The 14,768-nt window shown below is 35.6% G+C and overlaps 1 long non-coding RNA gene across 1 annotated transcript; it reads left to right on the forward strand.

Moving 5' to 3' along the window:
* The first annotated feature begins 586 nt into the window (after positions 1 to 586).
* LOC306874812 lies at positions 587 to 3,408 on the forward strand. The gene is made up of 4 exons (XR_013784659.1): positions 587 to 665; positions 744 to 1,455; positions 2,029 to 2,075; positions 2,489 to 3,408. It is a non-coding gene; the product is annotated as an uncharacterized lncRNA (long non-coding RNA).
* The last annotated feature ends 11,360 nt before the right edge of the window (positions 3,409 to 14,768 follow it).

A 14,768-nucleotide genomic window follows, 5' to 3' on the forward strand; every position in this document is an offset into this window, starting at 1 on the left:
ATATTATCACTTTCTAGCTGCTTAACCCAAAGGTTGTTTTAAAATATATAATGTCTTAATATCACTCACAAAGTAATTTGACTCACTCAGAAAAAAAGGCTAATTAGAGACTAAAGAGCTATCTGTACCATATGTCAGCAGTAAAAAAGTAAAATGTAGATGAGACTACAGTATTTAATACCAATGAGTGAAAAAATAAATAAAACAATCAATTTAACCCTATCCTCTAGCATTTTAATTCATGAGGTAAACATTTTAAAAGTGCAAATAAGTTGGGAAACAATAACATATAAAACATGCACACACACATGTACACAACCATCAAAACTCTCAAAGAAGTTCCAAACTCATCAAAAAATGCAAATGCATTTCATCTTTTTTCATAAGAGCATGAATTCCCACACTGCCTATTCAAATGTATCCTCAAAATACACAGGTTGGCGATCGCTTCTGTTGTGTTCAGACAGAAATTTGAAACCTGTGGTTGCACAATGTGACGTTTATATCTGTGTGTGTCTCCCCAGATTCTGGATGCACAAATCAGTATTAGTAATTGAGATTGGCAGAATCGGCTGACCAATCACAGGAAGAGTGAAAGTAAAAATGTGAAAAAAGGCAAAAAAACAAACTACACCTACCTGAATGCAACATTATCACCTGTACGGGTAAGTTTAAAAAAATTTTTTTACTCTGCTATTGTATTGTCCATAGAAATATTGAAAATGATTCTTGTTCTTTTCAAGAGGATCGAACTATTCTATCCTGTGGAAGAAACTAAAGACATTTCCACAAACTGTGAGAGGAGCAGCTAAATTTACTTGAGACAGAATTCCTACAGCTTTGAAGATGCAAATGAAAACTTTTTTTAAAGTAGCAGTTAAGCTGATTTCCAAGAAAAATGCCATCACCTCTGTTCCACTGAGTTTTATGTTGCTGGGTTTGCAGGCGTTGCTTAATGTCCAGTTCTCATGCCCATGCAAAGTTAAGTGGAACACACTTATAACAGGTTTCCTCTTCATTGTACCCACTCTCTTTGCTTTTGTCATAATGTTCATGCTTTTGAGGCCTTGTAAATATAAATGCAGCCGTTCTCAAAGTCAGAACAGCGGTGGAAGAACGCAAGGTCGGGACAAAACCGAAGCCTCTCAAGAACAAAACCAAAATGGACAATCTCAAGAACAGGACAAAAGTGCAATATATCCGTCTGAAGAAACGACACAGAGTTTTCAGACCGTTTTTATGGCTTGTCTGATTCCACCGATTGTGTGGATCTGTATATTTTTCATTGATGGAGATTATCTTGCATGTGGATTAACAGATTGGAATGGACGGTATGCCTGTGATAAAGACCTGCATCCGATTTGTTTGAACTGGTGCAAACCTACTGAATTAAACCAAGGAGGAAATGAGACCGAACTATATGAACGAACACGAGAGTTGATTGATCGATCAAAGGTAAATGCCAGAGGATTTTACCTCAAAAACCAACATAATACATTTTTTGTGAACAGCATTAACAGACATTTAACATAGGCATGACATAAACAAATTTTCTTGTGTTTTTGATTCACTGAAAAGAAGTAGTACATTTTAGTTTATGGACATGTCCAATTGTATCAGAAAATGGAGAGCATCATGTTTTTAATCACACGAGTGATGTGACAAACAATGCGAATATTAACTTGCTTTTGGTATACACACAATAACACCATGTATTTACCAGACACGACGCACAAGATTCCTGCAAAATTTGTCTGTCCACACCAGACACACATGGCTGTGCAACGCTACAAAGTCAATCGTATATCGCAGCCAATCAAAAGCGTGTGTGGGCAGGCTTTCTCTGTAGGCACACTGCACTCGCAACGAAATGCATGCGTTTAAGTCATAATTATAAAAAAAAATGTTACTTTATAAAAATGACAAAGACTCTACTGAGTGACTGATATCTTTTCTATGGAATACTCTTGTTGGTTCGCATTGAGTTCACAATTTTAACTTTCATGTGTGCTTTAATTTATTTTCCAGATCTGAGGTAATCTACATCTACTGTTTCTTTCAGTATGGCTATAAAGGTGACGTAAAATCATATTCAGAATCACATTAGACACTTTAAACAGAGAATAACGCACAAAATAAACACCTGAGATCATCATTATCATAGTTTGCATGTTGTTGTTCCAGCCGCAACGTCAAAGGAATAGAAAATGTTTCTAAAATAGAATCCCCTGCCACTTGACACGTGTTGCTGCCGTGGCTGGTTTGTCCAAAACTCGTGCAAACGTGCAAAAAATACCTATAGCGTGTCGTATCGCGTCTGCTTAGGACGCAGTGCAACAAACAATACGCAGCAACAATATAAAAAGTATTCCAATTCCGTGGGAAAACCATGGACTCGGTAACATTGTTTCAAAATATGAATTGTGCATGTTTAATTGTGTTCCTTATTTATTCTCTTGTTTTCTTCTTATTCTTTTTAAGTGTGTAGGTTATAGCCTGGCATTTGTCTTCTGCATTATTGCAATTATTATTGTGAGTGCCAATGACTGCAACAGAGGTCGCAATTCTGCCTGCTGCAGAAGTGCAGATCCTGAAAGCGAAGGCGAGGAACAGCGTGATCTGTTGGAAAACTTATTCAAGAAACAAAGTGCGCAACATGAGCTGGACAAGCTTCAAGGTGACGGGTCGCGACACAGGCATCCAAGTCAAGTTGTAGAAATAGAAGAAAAGGTTTAATATATCAATTCCAGATCATATGTTGTGTTTACTTTCTCTATATAGGCCGATTCTATTTTTATTCTATTTTAAGTATTTCCTCATTTACATTTCATTTGTTTTATTCTGTTATCAGTAACTTGCTTCATACGAAATGTAATGTTTATGACTTAATGCAATATCGTTTGTCACAATATTGTAGTTGGATAATGTTTTATTCTGATACAGTATGTTTACATAACGTGACATTGAATTACAGTGAAAAGATACAACTTTCTTTAAAAGCAACAAATCACACTGAAAGACTACATCCTACAATAGTACATTTTGAAAGATTTCAAGATATTATGCATGCATCTCTTCCTTGTATGTGTTGTGTGATACTTTGTGTTTCTTGAATAACTTTATTTTCTTGTTTGTATCACTGAAATCTGAGCAGGAATCATCCAGTCATGTTTTATTGGTTTGTGGCTTAACCTAGTTGATGAATCAAAGTACATATCCTGTCATTAGCTGTTATAGGTGTGATTTGCAAGCTAATAAATTAAGGGAATTATTATGGGTGTATTGATGTTGTTCCAGTATACATGCATTTGTAGATGTTTCTACAATGTGACTGGATGTTTTAATGTGGTGAGGTACATAAAAAAAAAAAGCTCTTGATAAGTAAAAATAAAAACATTCATAAAACTGCCTCTGGGAAGAATGAATCATTCATTTACGAATGTTTTAATAAGACAACATGTTGACACAAGTTTGAAAGAAATAAATTATATCAGTTTCAACAAAATTTCGGTGTCTGCTAAATTGCATTTCATTGGCAAATCGTCATGAAATGTCTACAAATGTATGAACCAAGTGAGCTCAAGTCATGTTGTCTCAGCCATTGGTTGACGACATTTTCACACCCTAAGTGTACAATTAAAAGTGTAAGAGAAAAGTCAGGTTTATTTATCATTTGCTTAGTTTACACGTGTAGAGAGGGTATTGACAATACACAAAGTTGACATAATCCCTTTACATTTTCATTTTATAATATAGTGAAACATAAGACTGATCGGTAAGACTGTAATGTTAGATAATGTATACTCAAGTGCATCTTGAGAATGTAGCTATATGTTACGCATACAGAAGAGGAATTTAAGGGGAAGAAGGAAATAATTCTGGTACCTGCCCATGCTTCAGTATATAGTATTTGACAAGTCAGGGATCTTTGCAAACACAATAGACAGCAGAGCAGATATAGTCTAAACCACTTTCAGTTGCATCACCTGATAAGAAATCTATAGGACTTTTTTCTCCGTCTTCTTTTCCGAGAACCACTTTGTTTTTAAAGGTAATGTCCTTTGTACTATGCTGATATTGCATAACATTAACGTTAGACATTAAGTTTTATTATTGTAACGTTACATTGTTTATCTTTAATTATATATATAAAAAGATGTAGATATAATTTTAACCTGATTTATTTATGTTCACCTTATAAAAACAATTTTGATAAATGGCTATTGTTAATGATTATTATTCTGTTAATCAAACAGAATCAACTCACAATTTTTTTCTTATTTCCACAGATAAAGGCAAAAAAACTAAAACATCAAGCATAACTGTGTTGTGTTGTGTTGTCTAGCCCTTAAAAAATGTCGGTACTACAAAACTTTTCCAAGAACTTTAAGAGCTATCTGGATACAACTACTGTTTTCACCACTTTTCCATTGAGCCTTTTGTTATTTGGATTAGAGGCACTGGTTGACACCCAATTTTCATGCCCATGTGGAAGATTATGGCATGAAGAACTAACAAGCTTAATGTTCGCTGCACCTCCCTTTTTTGCTTTTATGTTAATGTTCCTCCTAACAAGACCTTTAAAAAACACCAATATCTGGTGTTGTCTAGGATGCATCTGCGCAACATGTCCAGACAGAAAGAATAGATGCAATACTTTCTGTCTTTGTCTTAAATCTTTCCTGCCCTGCCTAATTCCTCCCTTGGTTTGGGTAATGCTCCTGTTGTATGATGGTGATTATTTTGCCTGTGGTCTATCAGACTGGGAAGGAGAGTATGTTTATGACGAAGTGCTGCAAACAAAATGGTGTAAACCCACTGGAAAGGACGCAAACAGAGAGACTTATCTACGAGATCTGACTATTATTCATATTGTGATTTCAAAGGTAAGTGCATTGTCCTGTATTTAACTGTATGTAATAATAGTATTTAACAGTAATTGTATGCACTTACAAGTTTTTTTGTTTGTTTTTCGCTGAACATTACACACTCTGTAAATATTTTAGTAATTCATCTTTTGACTCAATATTGCCTAGTTAATATCATAATACAACTATCTTCAGTTAGGTAGTAGTAGTATTATTAACACAAATTATTCTGCATTGTCTTTCAGATGGCAAGTTATGTTCTACTCATTTTCTTCTGCATTACAACAGTTTTGGTTGTAACTGTGTATGACTTGTGCGGATGTGGAGAAAAAAGCTGCTGCAGAAACACAGATTCAGAGCATGAAATTTTGGGGCAGGGGATGGAACTGTCTTAAAATTTAGAAACTTAATAACTATTGCTTGGTGTGCCAAAATCATCGCTCTTATCATGTACAGGAAAAATATTAACAAAAATATTAACTTTCTAAATGTAATGCAATTGCTATGTATTTAACATATACACAATAGGCTACATCTTATTGTAAGTTTTTTTTTTTTTTTTTAGTTTTTTGCTCTTTTTACTGTACTTTCTGATCATTCAAGTCTTTTTGAATTGTATGCTAGTATTAAAAAGAAAATCTAGATGAACAGCAACAGCATAGCAATCATATTTACTTTGGAATTTACTTTATGGCTTTTTGCTTGTGCCAAAGTCTTGTCATCCTTCCGAACAGGTTTGTCTTGCTAAAGACATGTAAATAATGTATTTCTCCAAATGTTGCTTAATTTGTAGAAACCTCAATTCAAATTTCTAATCTCAAAGTGAAATAGACTAGCTAGCATAATAATCTACAACTGCTAATATGACACATTCAGAGTTTTCCAAGATGTATCTTTAACTTTAGGTTTTCAAACTTTTATTAAACCTATAGCCTAATAATTTTTTGTTTGTCATACGGTCAAAAAATATTATTTTATTAGCAGCTAATATCTGCAGGTGTAGAATATATTATAATTTATATTAATTCCAGTAGAGTTTCAAAGTTTTTCGCTGCAGATTTGAAGAACTTTGATAACAAAGTGATGATATGAATCCTCTAATCCACGCGTTTTGTATGTTTTATCTATGCCTCGTGTCACCTGCGAGTAATCTAGCTGGTAATCCAGTGAAAGAGTTGTCCAACTCAAGTCCCCAGGAGTTCTTCAGAAACTTTTGTGAGTATTCAAAAGCAGCAGGGGGCACTGAAAGTTCCTGTCAAACTAAATCTCAGTCACACAGCCGGTGAACAGGAACATAAAAACCTCACTCAGAATGTGGGACATTTTAAAATATAAAATTTGAGAAAGTTCCATCAAGTTCAGTAAGGAGTTAATCAAGGAAAAAATAAAAGAGGAAAGATGCCTGTTTCAGGAAATTAATAAATATTGTGAAAAAGTAGAATTAAACAGTGACTATAAAGAGAAATTATTGATACTACAAGCTAAATTAGATGATATGTATTGTAAAAGATCCCTAGGTGCTTTTGTAAGATCACGGGCAAAGTGGATAGAGGAAGGGGAAAAGAATACCTCGTATTTCAGTAGTAGAAAAGGAGACAGAAAAATAAGGCCATATTAAGTTTACTGATAAAAGGGGTAGAGTGTAAAGATGTTAACACTGAAAAATAGGTTTTTACTTTCTATAGAAACCTCTACACATCTATGTACTCTCACTCTGATTCCTCCAAATTTTTGAATAGAATTAAGGACTTCATACCCAAAATTGATGACGCATTTAAATAATTTTGTGAGTCTGATTTAAGAATAGAAGAATTGGATGAGGAGAGCTTGAAACTGTCCCTGAATAAATCTCTAATTTTACAGGTTTTTCTGGAAAGAAGTTAGACATTTGTTATTTAAAGCAATTCAAGAATTCATAGAAAGAAAATAATTACCAACAAGCATTAAACAAGGCATACTAATACTAATTCCTAAACAGGGCAAAGACAAAAGATTACTAGACAATCTAAGACCCATTACACTTCTCAACACTGACTACAAGCAATTATCGGGAATTATAGCCGCTAGGATGAAAAAAGGCCTGTCTCAGATAATAAGTGAAACTCAATCTGGCTTCCTTGGTGGAAGATCCATTCATAACAACATAAGATTGGTTTTAGATTTGATCGATTACAGTGATATATTTGTAGAGAGGGGTTTCATTGTATTTCTAGACTTTTACAAAGCCTTTGATTCAGTAGAACATCCATTTATCTTAGAAGCTTTAACACATTTTGGTTTTGGACAGAAATTCACAAATTTAATTAGTATACTGTATAATGATATTAATAGTTGTGTATCTTTAGAACATGGTACTTGCTCAAGATTTTCAGTTAAGAGGGGCATTAGGCAAGGTTGCAGTTGCTCTCCTTTACTATTTATAATGGTTGCTGAACTATTGTCCATTATGGTAAAGAACAGTGGATCTGAAGGCTTAAACATATCAGGGAAACACATCATCGTAACTCAGTTTGCAGATGATACAACTTTGTTCTTAAAAAATAAAAACCAAATTGTTACAGCACTAGATTCAGTTAATAAATTTTCTAAAGCATCAGGTGTTATGCTAAATATTAATAAGTGTTAAATTCTTGTGTTGCATAAACAACCAGCTTGCTCAATCAGTAACATGAGAGTTAAAACAGAAGTTAAATATTTGGGTATTACAGTTACACGAAACAAAGAAATAAGAGAGAAAGAAAATATTCTTAAAAATATTGATAAATGTAAAAATACCCGGCCTATTCATTAGGAATTTCAGAGAATATGATTAATTTATTGAATCAAACAAATTTAAATTTTATTTGGAAAGAAAAATGCCATTACATTAGGAAAGCTGACATGATTAAGAGTATTGAGGATGTCTCTTTATTACGTGAAGGACAGAAACTCTTATATAATTCCAACTTGTTTTTGTTGATTGAATGAGACCCACACCCTTCTTTCTTTATTCTTATTTTCTTTCTTTTCTTTCTTTTATTTTTTTCATGTTTTTCTTTTTCAAATTACTGTATCAACAAGAATAACTTGTGTTTACTTGTTGAAATGTTCCGCTAAAGTTTGTATTTTCAAACAAAATAGCAGGTGATGGTTCTGTGGGGGCCGACGAATGTACTTATAAATGTAAGTTTTGTGTTTTAATTTACTCAAATAACTAGCCAAACAAATGTTAAAAGTCATGTATTAAAAAATGTGAACTGAAACCAATACCACTGCACAGATTCCTTTGTTAGGTCTGAGGTATAAGTTCTTGTATTTATTAAATTGAGGGCTGAATATGATAATTCCTTTACTGGGGATACAAACTCTGCCAGTCCACAACAATAAGGCTACTTAATAATTGGATAAGTCTTTCAATTGTTTTATTTATTTATTTAGTAAGTAAGTAGTGCTGTCATGCTAGATATGTCCACAAAGGTTGATGATTTCTGGAGTAGCCTATTTTGTATGCATGTCTGTTTCATATCTTCTAACCTTAAGATTGTAGCCCTGTCTTAATAATTTTCATAAGTCTTTTGTTTTTTTCTCTTCTTGTAGGAAAGTTCTGGAGAAAATGGGGCTGCTGGGAAGCGTAAAAATATAATGAATGAAGCTGTTCTGTACATTACTTTTGTAATTTAAGTTAGCCCATTTGTAAATGAAGCAAAGTAATTTCTGTGCATTGTTTTATTTTGTATTGTAAGTTGAAACTTAGAAATAAAAGACAAGAAGTAGTTCTGGAAATTGTTTATTTTTGCAAAGCAAAAAATTGGTCTATTGCAAAGCGATAAATTGGTCTGTACTTAAAAGTACTTTTTTACAACTAATAACAAAATAACTTAAATTCAACATCAGAAAAACAACATAAAAATAAATTAACAGTACATAACTGTCACAAATCCGGTTCATGGTCTTCCATACACTCACCACCAGAGGTCACTCGCTCACCACATGGACTCTTGCACTACACTAACTGTTGCACGTCACCGCAGACTACAATTCCCATCATTCATTGCACTGACGACACACACAGCTGATTGCACTGATCACACACCCTATATAAACCAAGGACTTCCTCTTCCTCTGGGCTGAGTATTGTTCAGGACCCATGCATGCCCTAGGACTACTCTTATGTCTTGTCCGTGCCATACTCGGTTGCTGGTGTTTTGACCCTGCCTGTTATTTGACTGTTTATTAATAACAGCTTGCAAATGGATCTGCACGTCTCTTGTCTCGCCGGCTCCGTTACAATAACACAGATTGGAAAAAAAATTGTAGGCTTATGTACACTTTCATTCAGCTGAGCAGGGAGACCCTGCTGGTGCTGCTGGACCTTGATGGGCTGCTGGTGCAGCCTGGTGCAGCCTCTGCCAGTGGAACATCATCATGGGATTGTCTCCAGAGTGTTTGAGTGCATATTTCCACTGTCCAGCACTGGGACGTTCAGGTTTATCCTGCAGTACAGGGGTCTGGTCTGATTTAAGGAAAGGAGGAAAGGTCTAATTGTGTAGAGCTATAACAAAGTAATTGGTGGAAAAAATATTAAGTTTAGTAAAGTACTTTCAGTAACTACTATTAGTGCATTGAGGAAAAACTGCATGCATCTAAAAGCTTAATTAAAAGTATTATCTTTACTGTAATGTGCTTAAGGTATGAAGAGTAAAAGTAAAGATATGTATTCTGCAGAAAAAAAAAAAACTTTATACATGATGGTTTTGCTTTAATATTACAACTATAATTTGTATGTTGCACTTCTGAATTTGTTCAAGGTTGTTACATTTAAAATATTTATATATGCTACTGTTGGGCAGTTCAGTCTACAACAGTGCATCATATTGTAAAAGACGATGTTTTTGTAGTGTTGCTGTCCTGTGAGGAAAAAAACTCACTGATCTGTGGGCTGATGTGAATACAAGGAATTTATTTCATTCCACTCTGACTCCACCACTTTATTTTGCAAATGAACGGATCGAAGATTATTGATATAATATTAAAAATAGTTGCTGATTACAACTGCGTCCGATAACGAAGGCTGCTTCCAAGGACTCGGACCGGTTGCCTAGCAATTGTGACAGCTGTTGTTGATGAGCGATAGTAAAGTTTGTAATTGGAATTTTTATATTCAGCTGCATAAAACTAAACAGGGTTGAAAGCCTGTTTAAATATGTTCACCACGGTCCATTTATGTACATAATAATCAATAATAAAATAAACAACATAAAGGTATATTGGTAAGAAGTCAACTTTAAACCTCTTTATATTTTGTATTTTTATGTCATTGCAATATTTAAGTAAGTTGAAACCCAATACTAACATATAAATTGTAATTCAGTAATTAAAAGTCAAAAACTAACAATTCAGTCTCCATAGTTATTTTCATTTTCATTAGCAAATAACATCCAAGGCAGCTCTCTTCTCACACCGTTGCTATGCGACAGGAGCGACGATCGGGAACACCTGCTGGTACAATCAGGAAATTCTGTGAAGGCTAGACCGGAGTGGTCTTCAAAGGCCATGTTGGCCGCATCCTTCGAAGGATCCGTCCTCCGAAGGATGCAGTCTTTGAATTGGGACACAGCTATTGTCATGTTCAAGAAACCAGTCAGATGATTTGAGCTTTGTGAAAAGGTGCATTATCCTGCTGGAAGTAGCCATCAGAAGATTAAGAGTAAAAAGAGTGTAAAGACCATCGACTCTACCGTGCGACTCCACCGGGCTAGGACACCGGCAAAGGATATAAGTATCGCTTTTTTTTTTTTTTTTTTTTTTTCCTTTATATGTTTACTATTGAAATGTTGTTGTTGTATGCATTTGTCAATTTTATTTAATTTCTGTATTTTCTTAAATGGATGTGTATAGAGTATTTACAGAGTGTTAACTTTTAGTTTTAGTTACTTTTTCTTATTTGCAAGTCGCTTTGGACAAAAGCGTCTGCTAAATGACTAAAAGTAAAAATAAAGTAAGATGGGTACACTGTAGTCATAAAGGGATGGACATGGTCAGCAACAATACTCAGGTAGGCTGTGGTGTTTAAACAATGCTCAATTGGTACTAAGGGGCCCAAAGTGTGCCAAAAAATACCCCCCACACCATTACACCACCAGGCTGAACCATCGAGACAAGGCAGAATGGATCCATGCTTTAATTTTCTTTATGTCAAATTCTGACCCTACCATCTGAATGACGCAGCAGAAATCGAGACTCATCAGACCAGGCAACGCTTTTCCAATCTTCTATTGTCCAATTTTGGTGAGCCTGTGCGACTAGCCTCCGTTTCCTGTTCTTAACTGATAGGAGCGACACCCGGTGTGGTCTTCTGCTGCTGTAGCCCATCTGCTTCAGGGTTCGACGTGCTGTGCGTTCAGAGATGGAATTCTGCATACCTTGGTTGTAACGAGTGGTTATTTGAGTTACTGTTGCCTTTCTATGATCTCTAACCAGTCTGCCCATTCTCCTCTGACCTCTGACATAAACAAGGCATTTGTGTCCACACAACTGCCGATCACTGGATATTTTCTCTTTTTCAGACCATTCTCTGCAAACCCTAGAGATGGTTGTGCGTAAAAATCCCAGTAGATCAGCAGCTTTTGAAATACTCAGACAGCCCGTCTGGCACCATCAACCATTCCATATTCAAAGTCACTTAAATCCCCTGTCTTCCCCATTCTGATGCTCGGTTTGAACTTCAGCAAGTCATCTTCACCACATCGAGATGCCTAAATGCAATACTGTGACTAATGATATTGCATTAAGGCTACGTCCACACGAAGCCAGATTTCTCCCTATCCAATCTTTTTTTTTGCCTCAAATTCCGTAAACACGGAGTCGTCTCAGGAAATATCTGCATACACACAGAATCACTGAAACCGACTGAAAACGATGTAGTACACATGCCAGACCAATACGTGGCGCTGTAATTCTGCCACAGAGATACACAAAAAAACTGTGAAGAAGACTTGGACCATGTGCGTAAACCTTGCGCGCTGAATACAAACTAACACACAAAGCAGAAGATTTTGCTTTAATAAAGCTAATGAGCTTAGTAGGTTCTGCAGCACGAACACAGGCACGTAGTCTGACATTGTTGTTGTTGTTGTTGTCGCTGTTATGTGACATAGCGGTGTCTGAGTAGGGGCGAGACGTGGGCTGATGACGTCATCGTTTCAGAAAATATACGGATTCGCCGTCCACACGAAAACGTGAAAACGGCATTTTCTAATTTATCCACCCTGGGACCCGGTTTCAAAAATGATCAGTTTCACTCTTCGAAAACACCGGATTCGTGTGGACGAAACGCCTATACGGTAAAAAATGTATGCGTATACAGCGAAACGCATCTTCGTGTGGACGGGGCCTAAGAGTTGCTGCCATTAGCAGCTGTCTGATTAGCAATTTGTGTTACAAAGCAATTGAGCAGGTGTACCTAATAAAGTGGCCGGTGAGAGATATATATATATATATATATATATACAGTATATATATATGCTATTATACAGATGCATAAATGTGATTTTTTTTATCTTTGTGGACCCTGAAGGTTATATCCAAGATACTAATAAAGTTAAAGGAATGTTTATTATTGATAGGTCATGAAATAGTTCTCTGAATTTAAATTGAGATTTACCATGGACTGACAGCTCAACCGTAGGGTAGAACTTTATATAAAACATAAATTAAAAAAAAGTGCTTGAGGCTATTTATTAGATGTCTACTAATAAGAATTTTAAATTAAATATTTTTTTCATTAGCTGCTTTTAGGGGTGAAAGTTAAAGGATTAATCCATTCATTCGTGTATCAAATCGTAGCCTATAAGGGTTAAATCATTGCCTTTTAAATATACACAAATAATAGAATGACTATGATGTATTATTTTAGTTGATATTACTCTTGCCAATCTCTGCCCAGCAAACAATGACTTGGTGGTCCGCCAGCATTTTTTGGGGGCTCAAATTCAGTGGCTTAACATGGGCGGACCACCGTCGGCACAAATATCGCGCAGATCCCCTGGCTAACCTTACCTAGCATACACCAGAGTGTGCCAGCCTCAGCCGAATATTCGGTCAGAATTATTCGTTATCCGCAGTGTTGAGAAGGTTACTTTGGAAATGTAATAGGTTGCATATTACAAGTTACCCTACTTAAAATGTAATAAGTAGTGTAACTTTTCAATTACTTTATTAATGTAACTGATTACATTTGATTACTTTTTGATTACTTTTCTAAATTTCTAATGTTTTGAACTGTTAATCATTTGCAAACATGTAAACCAAAAAGATTCACTCCTTTTTTCCCACCCAAAAACCTAAAAAGGTCTCAATTATCAAGCCATTTTGTTTTTGGAGTGAATAGTCAGCGCTGTCTTCCACCTTCAATACCATGACTGAGGTGAGACCGTTGAGCAAGGCACTAAACCCCCAACTGCTCCCCGGGCGCTGCAGCAATATGGCTGCCCACTGCTCCGGGTGTGTGTGTGTGCACTTGGATGGGTTAAATGCAGAGCAAAATTTCCGAGTATGGGTCACCATTCTTGGCCACACATCACATCACTTCACATCACTTTCACTAAATTTGTTTATGTCTGGCTGAGCAAATCATTTTACTCCAGACTGTTTTCTGAATGAGGGACAATTCAAGGCAGGTTTTGTTAAAAAGTTAAAACTCAAGGATAGATCAGTACCCATTGTTCATGATCCAGCTGCACGTCAAGAAGAAGGAAGTCTCACTCTTTATATTTGTTATAATTATTTGCAAGTTGTCTTTTCCACAGAAGAGAGGGGAGGGGTGAGCAGAGCTCATTAGCATGTAAAGAGATATGCACCGAAACAAGTCGCTGTGAACAAAGCTTTTTTTGACAAGGTAAACGTGGGCATGACCACTGAGACAATTTGGAGAAGACCCTAGAGAATCATACCAACTTGTGGAAAATGGGTATCCAATGTCCCCTTTGAAGCACAGCCACCACAAAATCAGACTAACTTTAAGATCATTAAGATCATTCTGAGGTTAAATACAGATTTAAAATTATAACAAGAAATAGTTTAATAGCTATGATACTGTTTTTTAAGTCAAATCTGTGCATAGCTATGGCAGGAAACACTGGAATCTAACAATGCCTTAGAAAAAAACAGTTAATCTTTAAAAAATAAAGCATATACATAAACCCATAGAGGAAATATAAGAGTTATCGGATAAGCATGTTATAAACTTTTGAAACATTGGTTTCATATTTTAGAGCAGTCACTGCAATTTATGAAAGAAATCAATTAAATATGTATGTGGGAGTGTGTGTGAAAAAAATCAGATGTAACCCCCTTTGTAATCCTTAACATTTTCATAAGTAATGTGGTGGCTTCCGCCGATGCTGTGAGGAATCATTCTCAAGAGTCTTGGGGTTTTGATGCCAGAATTTAGATTTTATTATCAGAGGCAATAAAGCCAAGAAAACTCTGGGTTTGCACCCTCTTATATACAGTGTTTTCCTCTATAAGGCGTGTTCAATACATTTCCTATATGTTATTGTTTGCCTTTTTTTTGGATGTCTCCATCTGTTTCCTGGAGCAGACAATGGGCCCCAATTTATGTTACGTTAAAGGAAGACACCCTATCATGTCAAAACAGGATGTGCAGCTTTACCTTAAACCACACGTCTGCACATTCCATTCAATTTTATAATAGTAGAATAACTTGATACATAAATGGCTATATTCACATTGGTTACACTTGATTAATTTATATTGTGATTAATAAAACTCTTCCACATTTCCCCCTTTGAGACTTACTAAGTCTCACCTTTACTTGTCTTTCCCAGAGTGCAGTTTCATAATTCAGTCTCATCAGTTATTACTACCTAGTGACCAAATTAAGTCACACAGTTTTATTAC

The sequence above is a fragment of the Barbus barbus genome, assembly GCF_936440315.1.
Source record: "Barbus barbus genome assembly, chromosome: 9".
NCBI classification, from domain to species: Eukaryota; Metazoa; Chordata; class Actinopteri; order Cypriniformes; family Cyprinidae; genus Barbus; species Barbus barbus.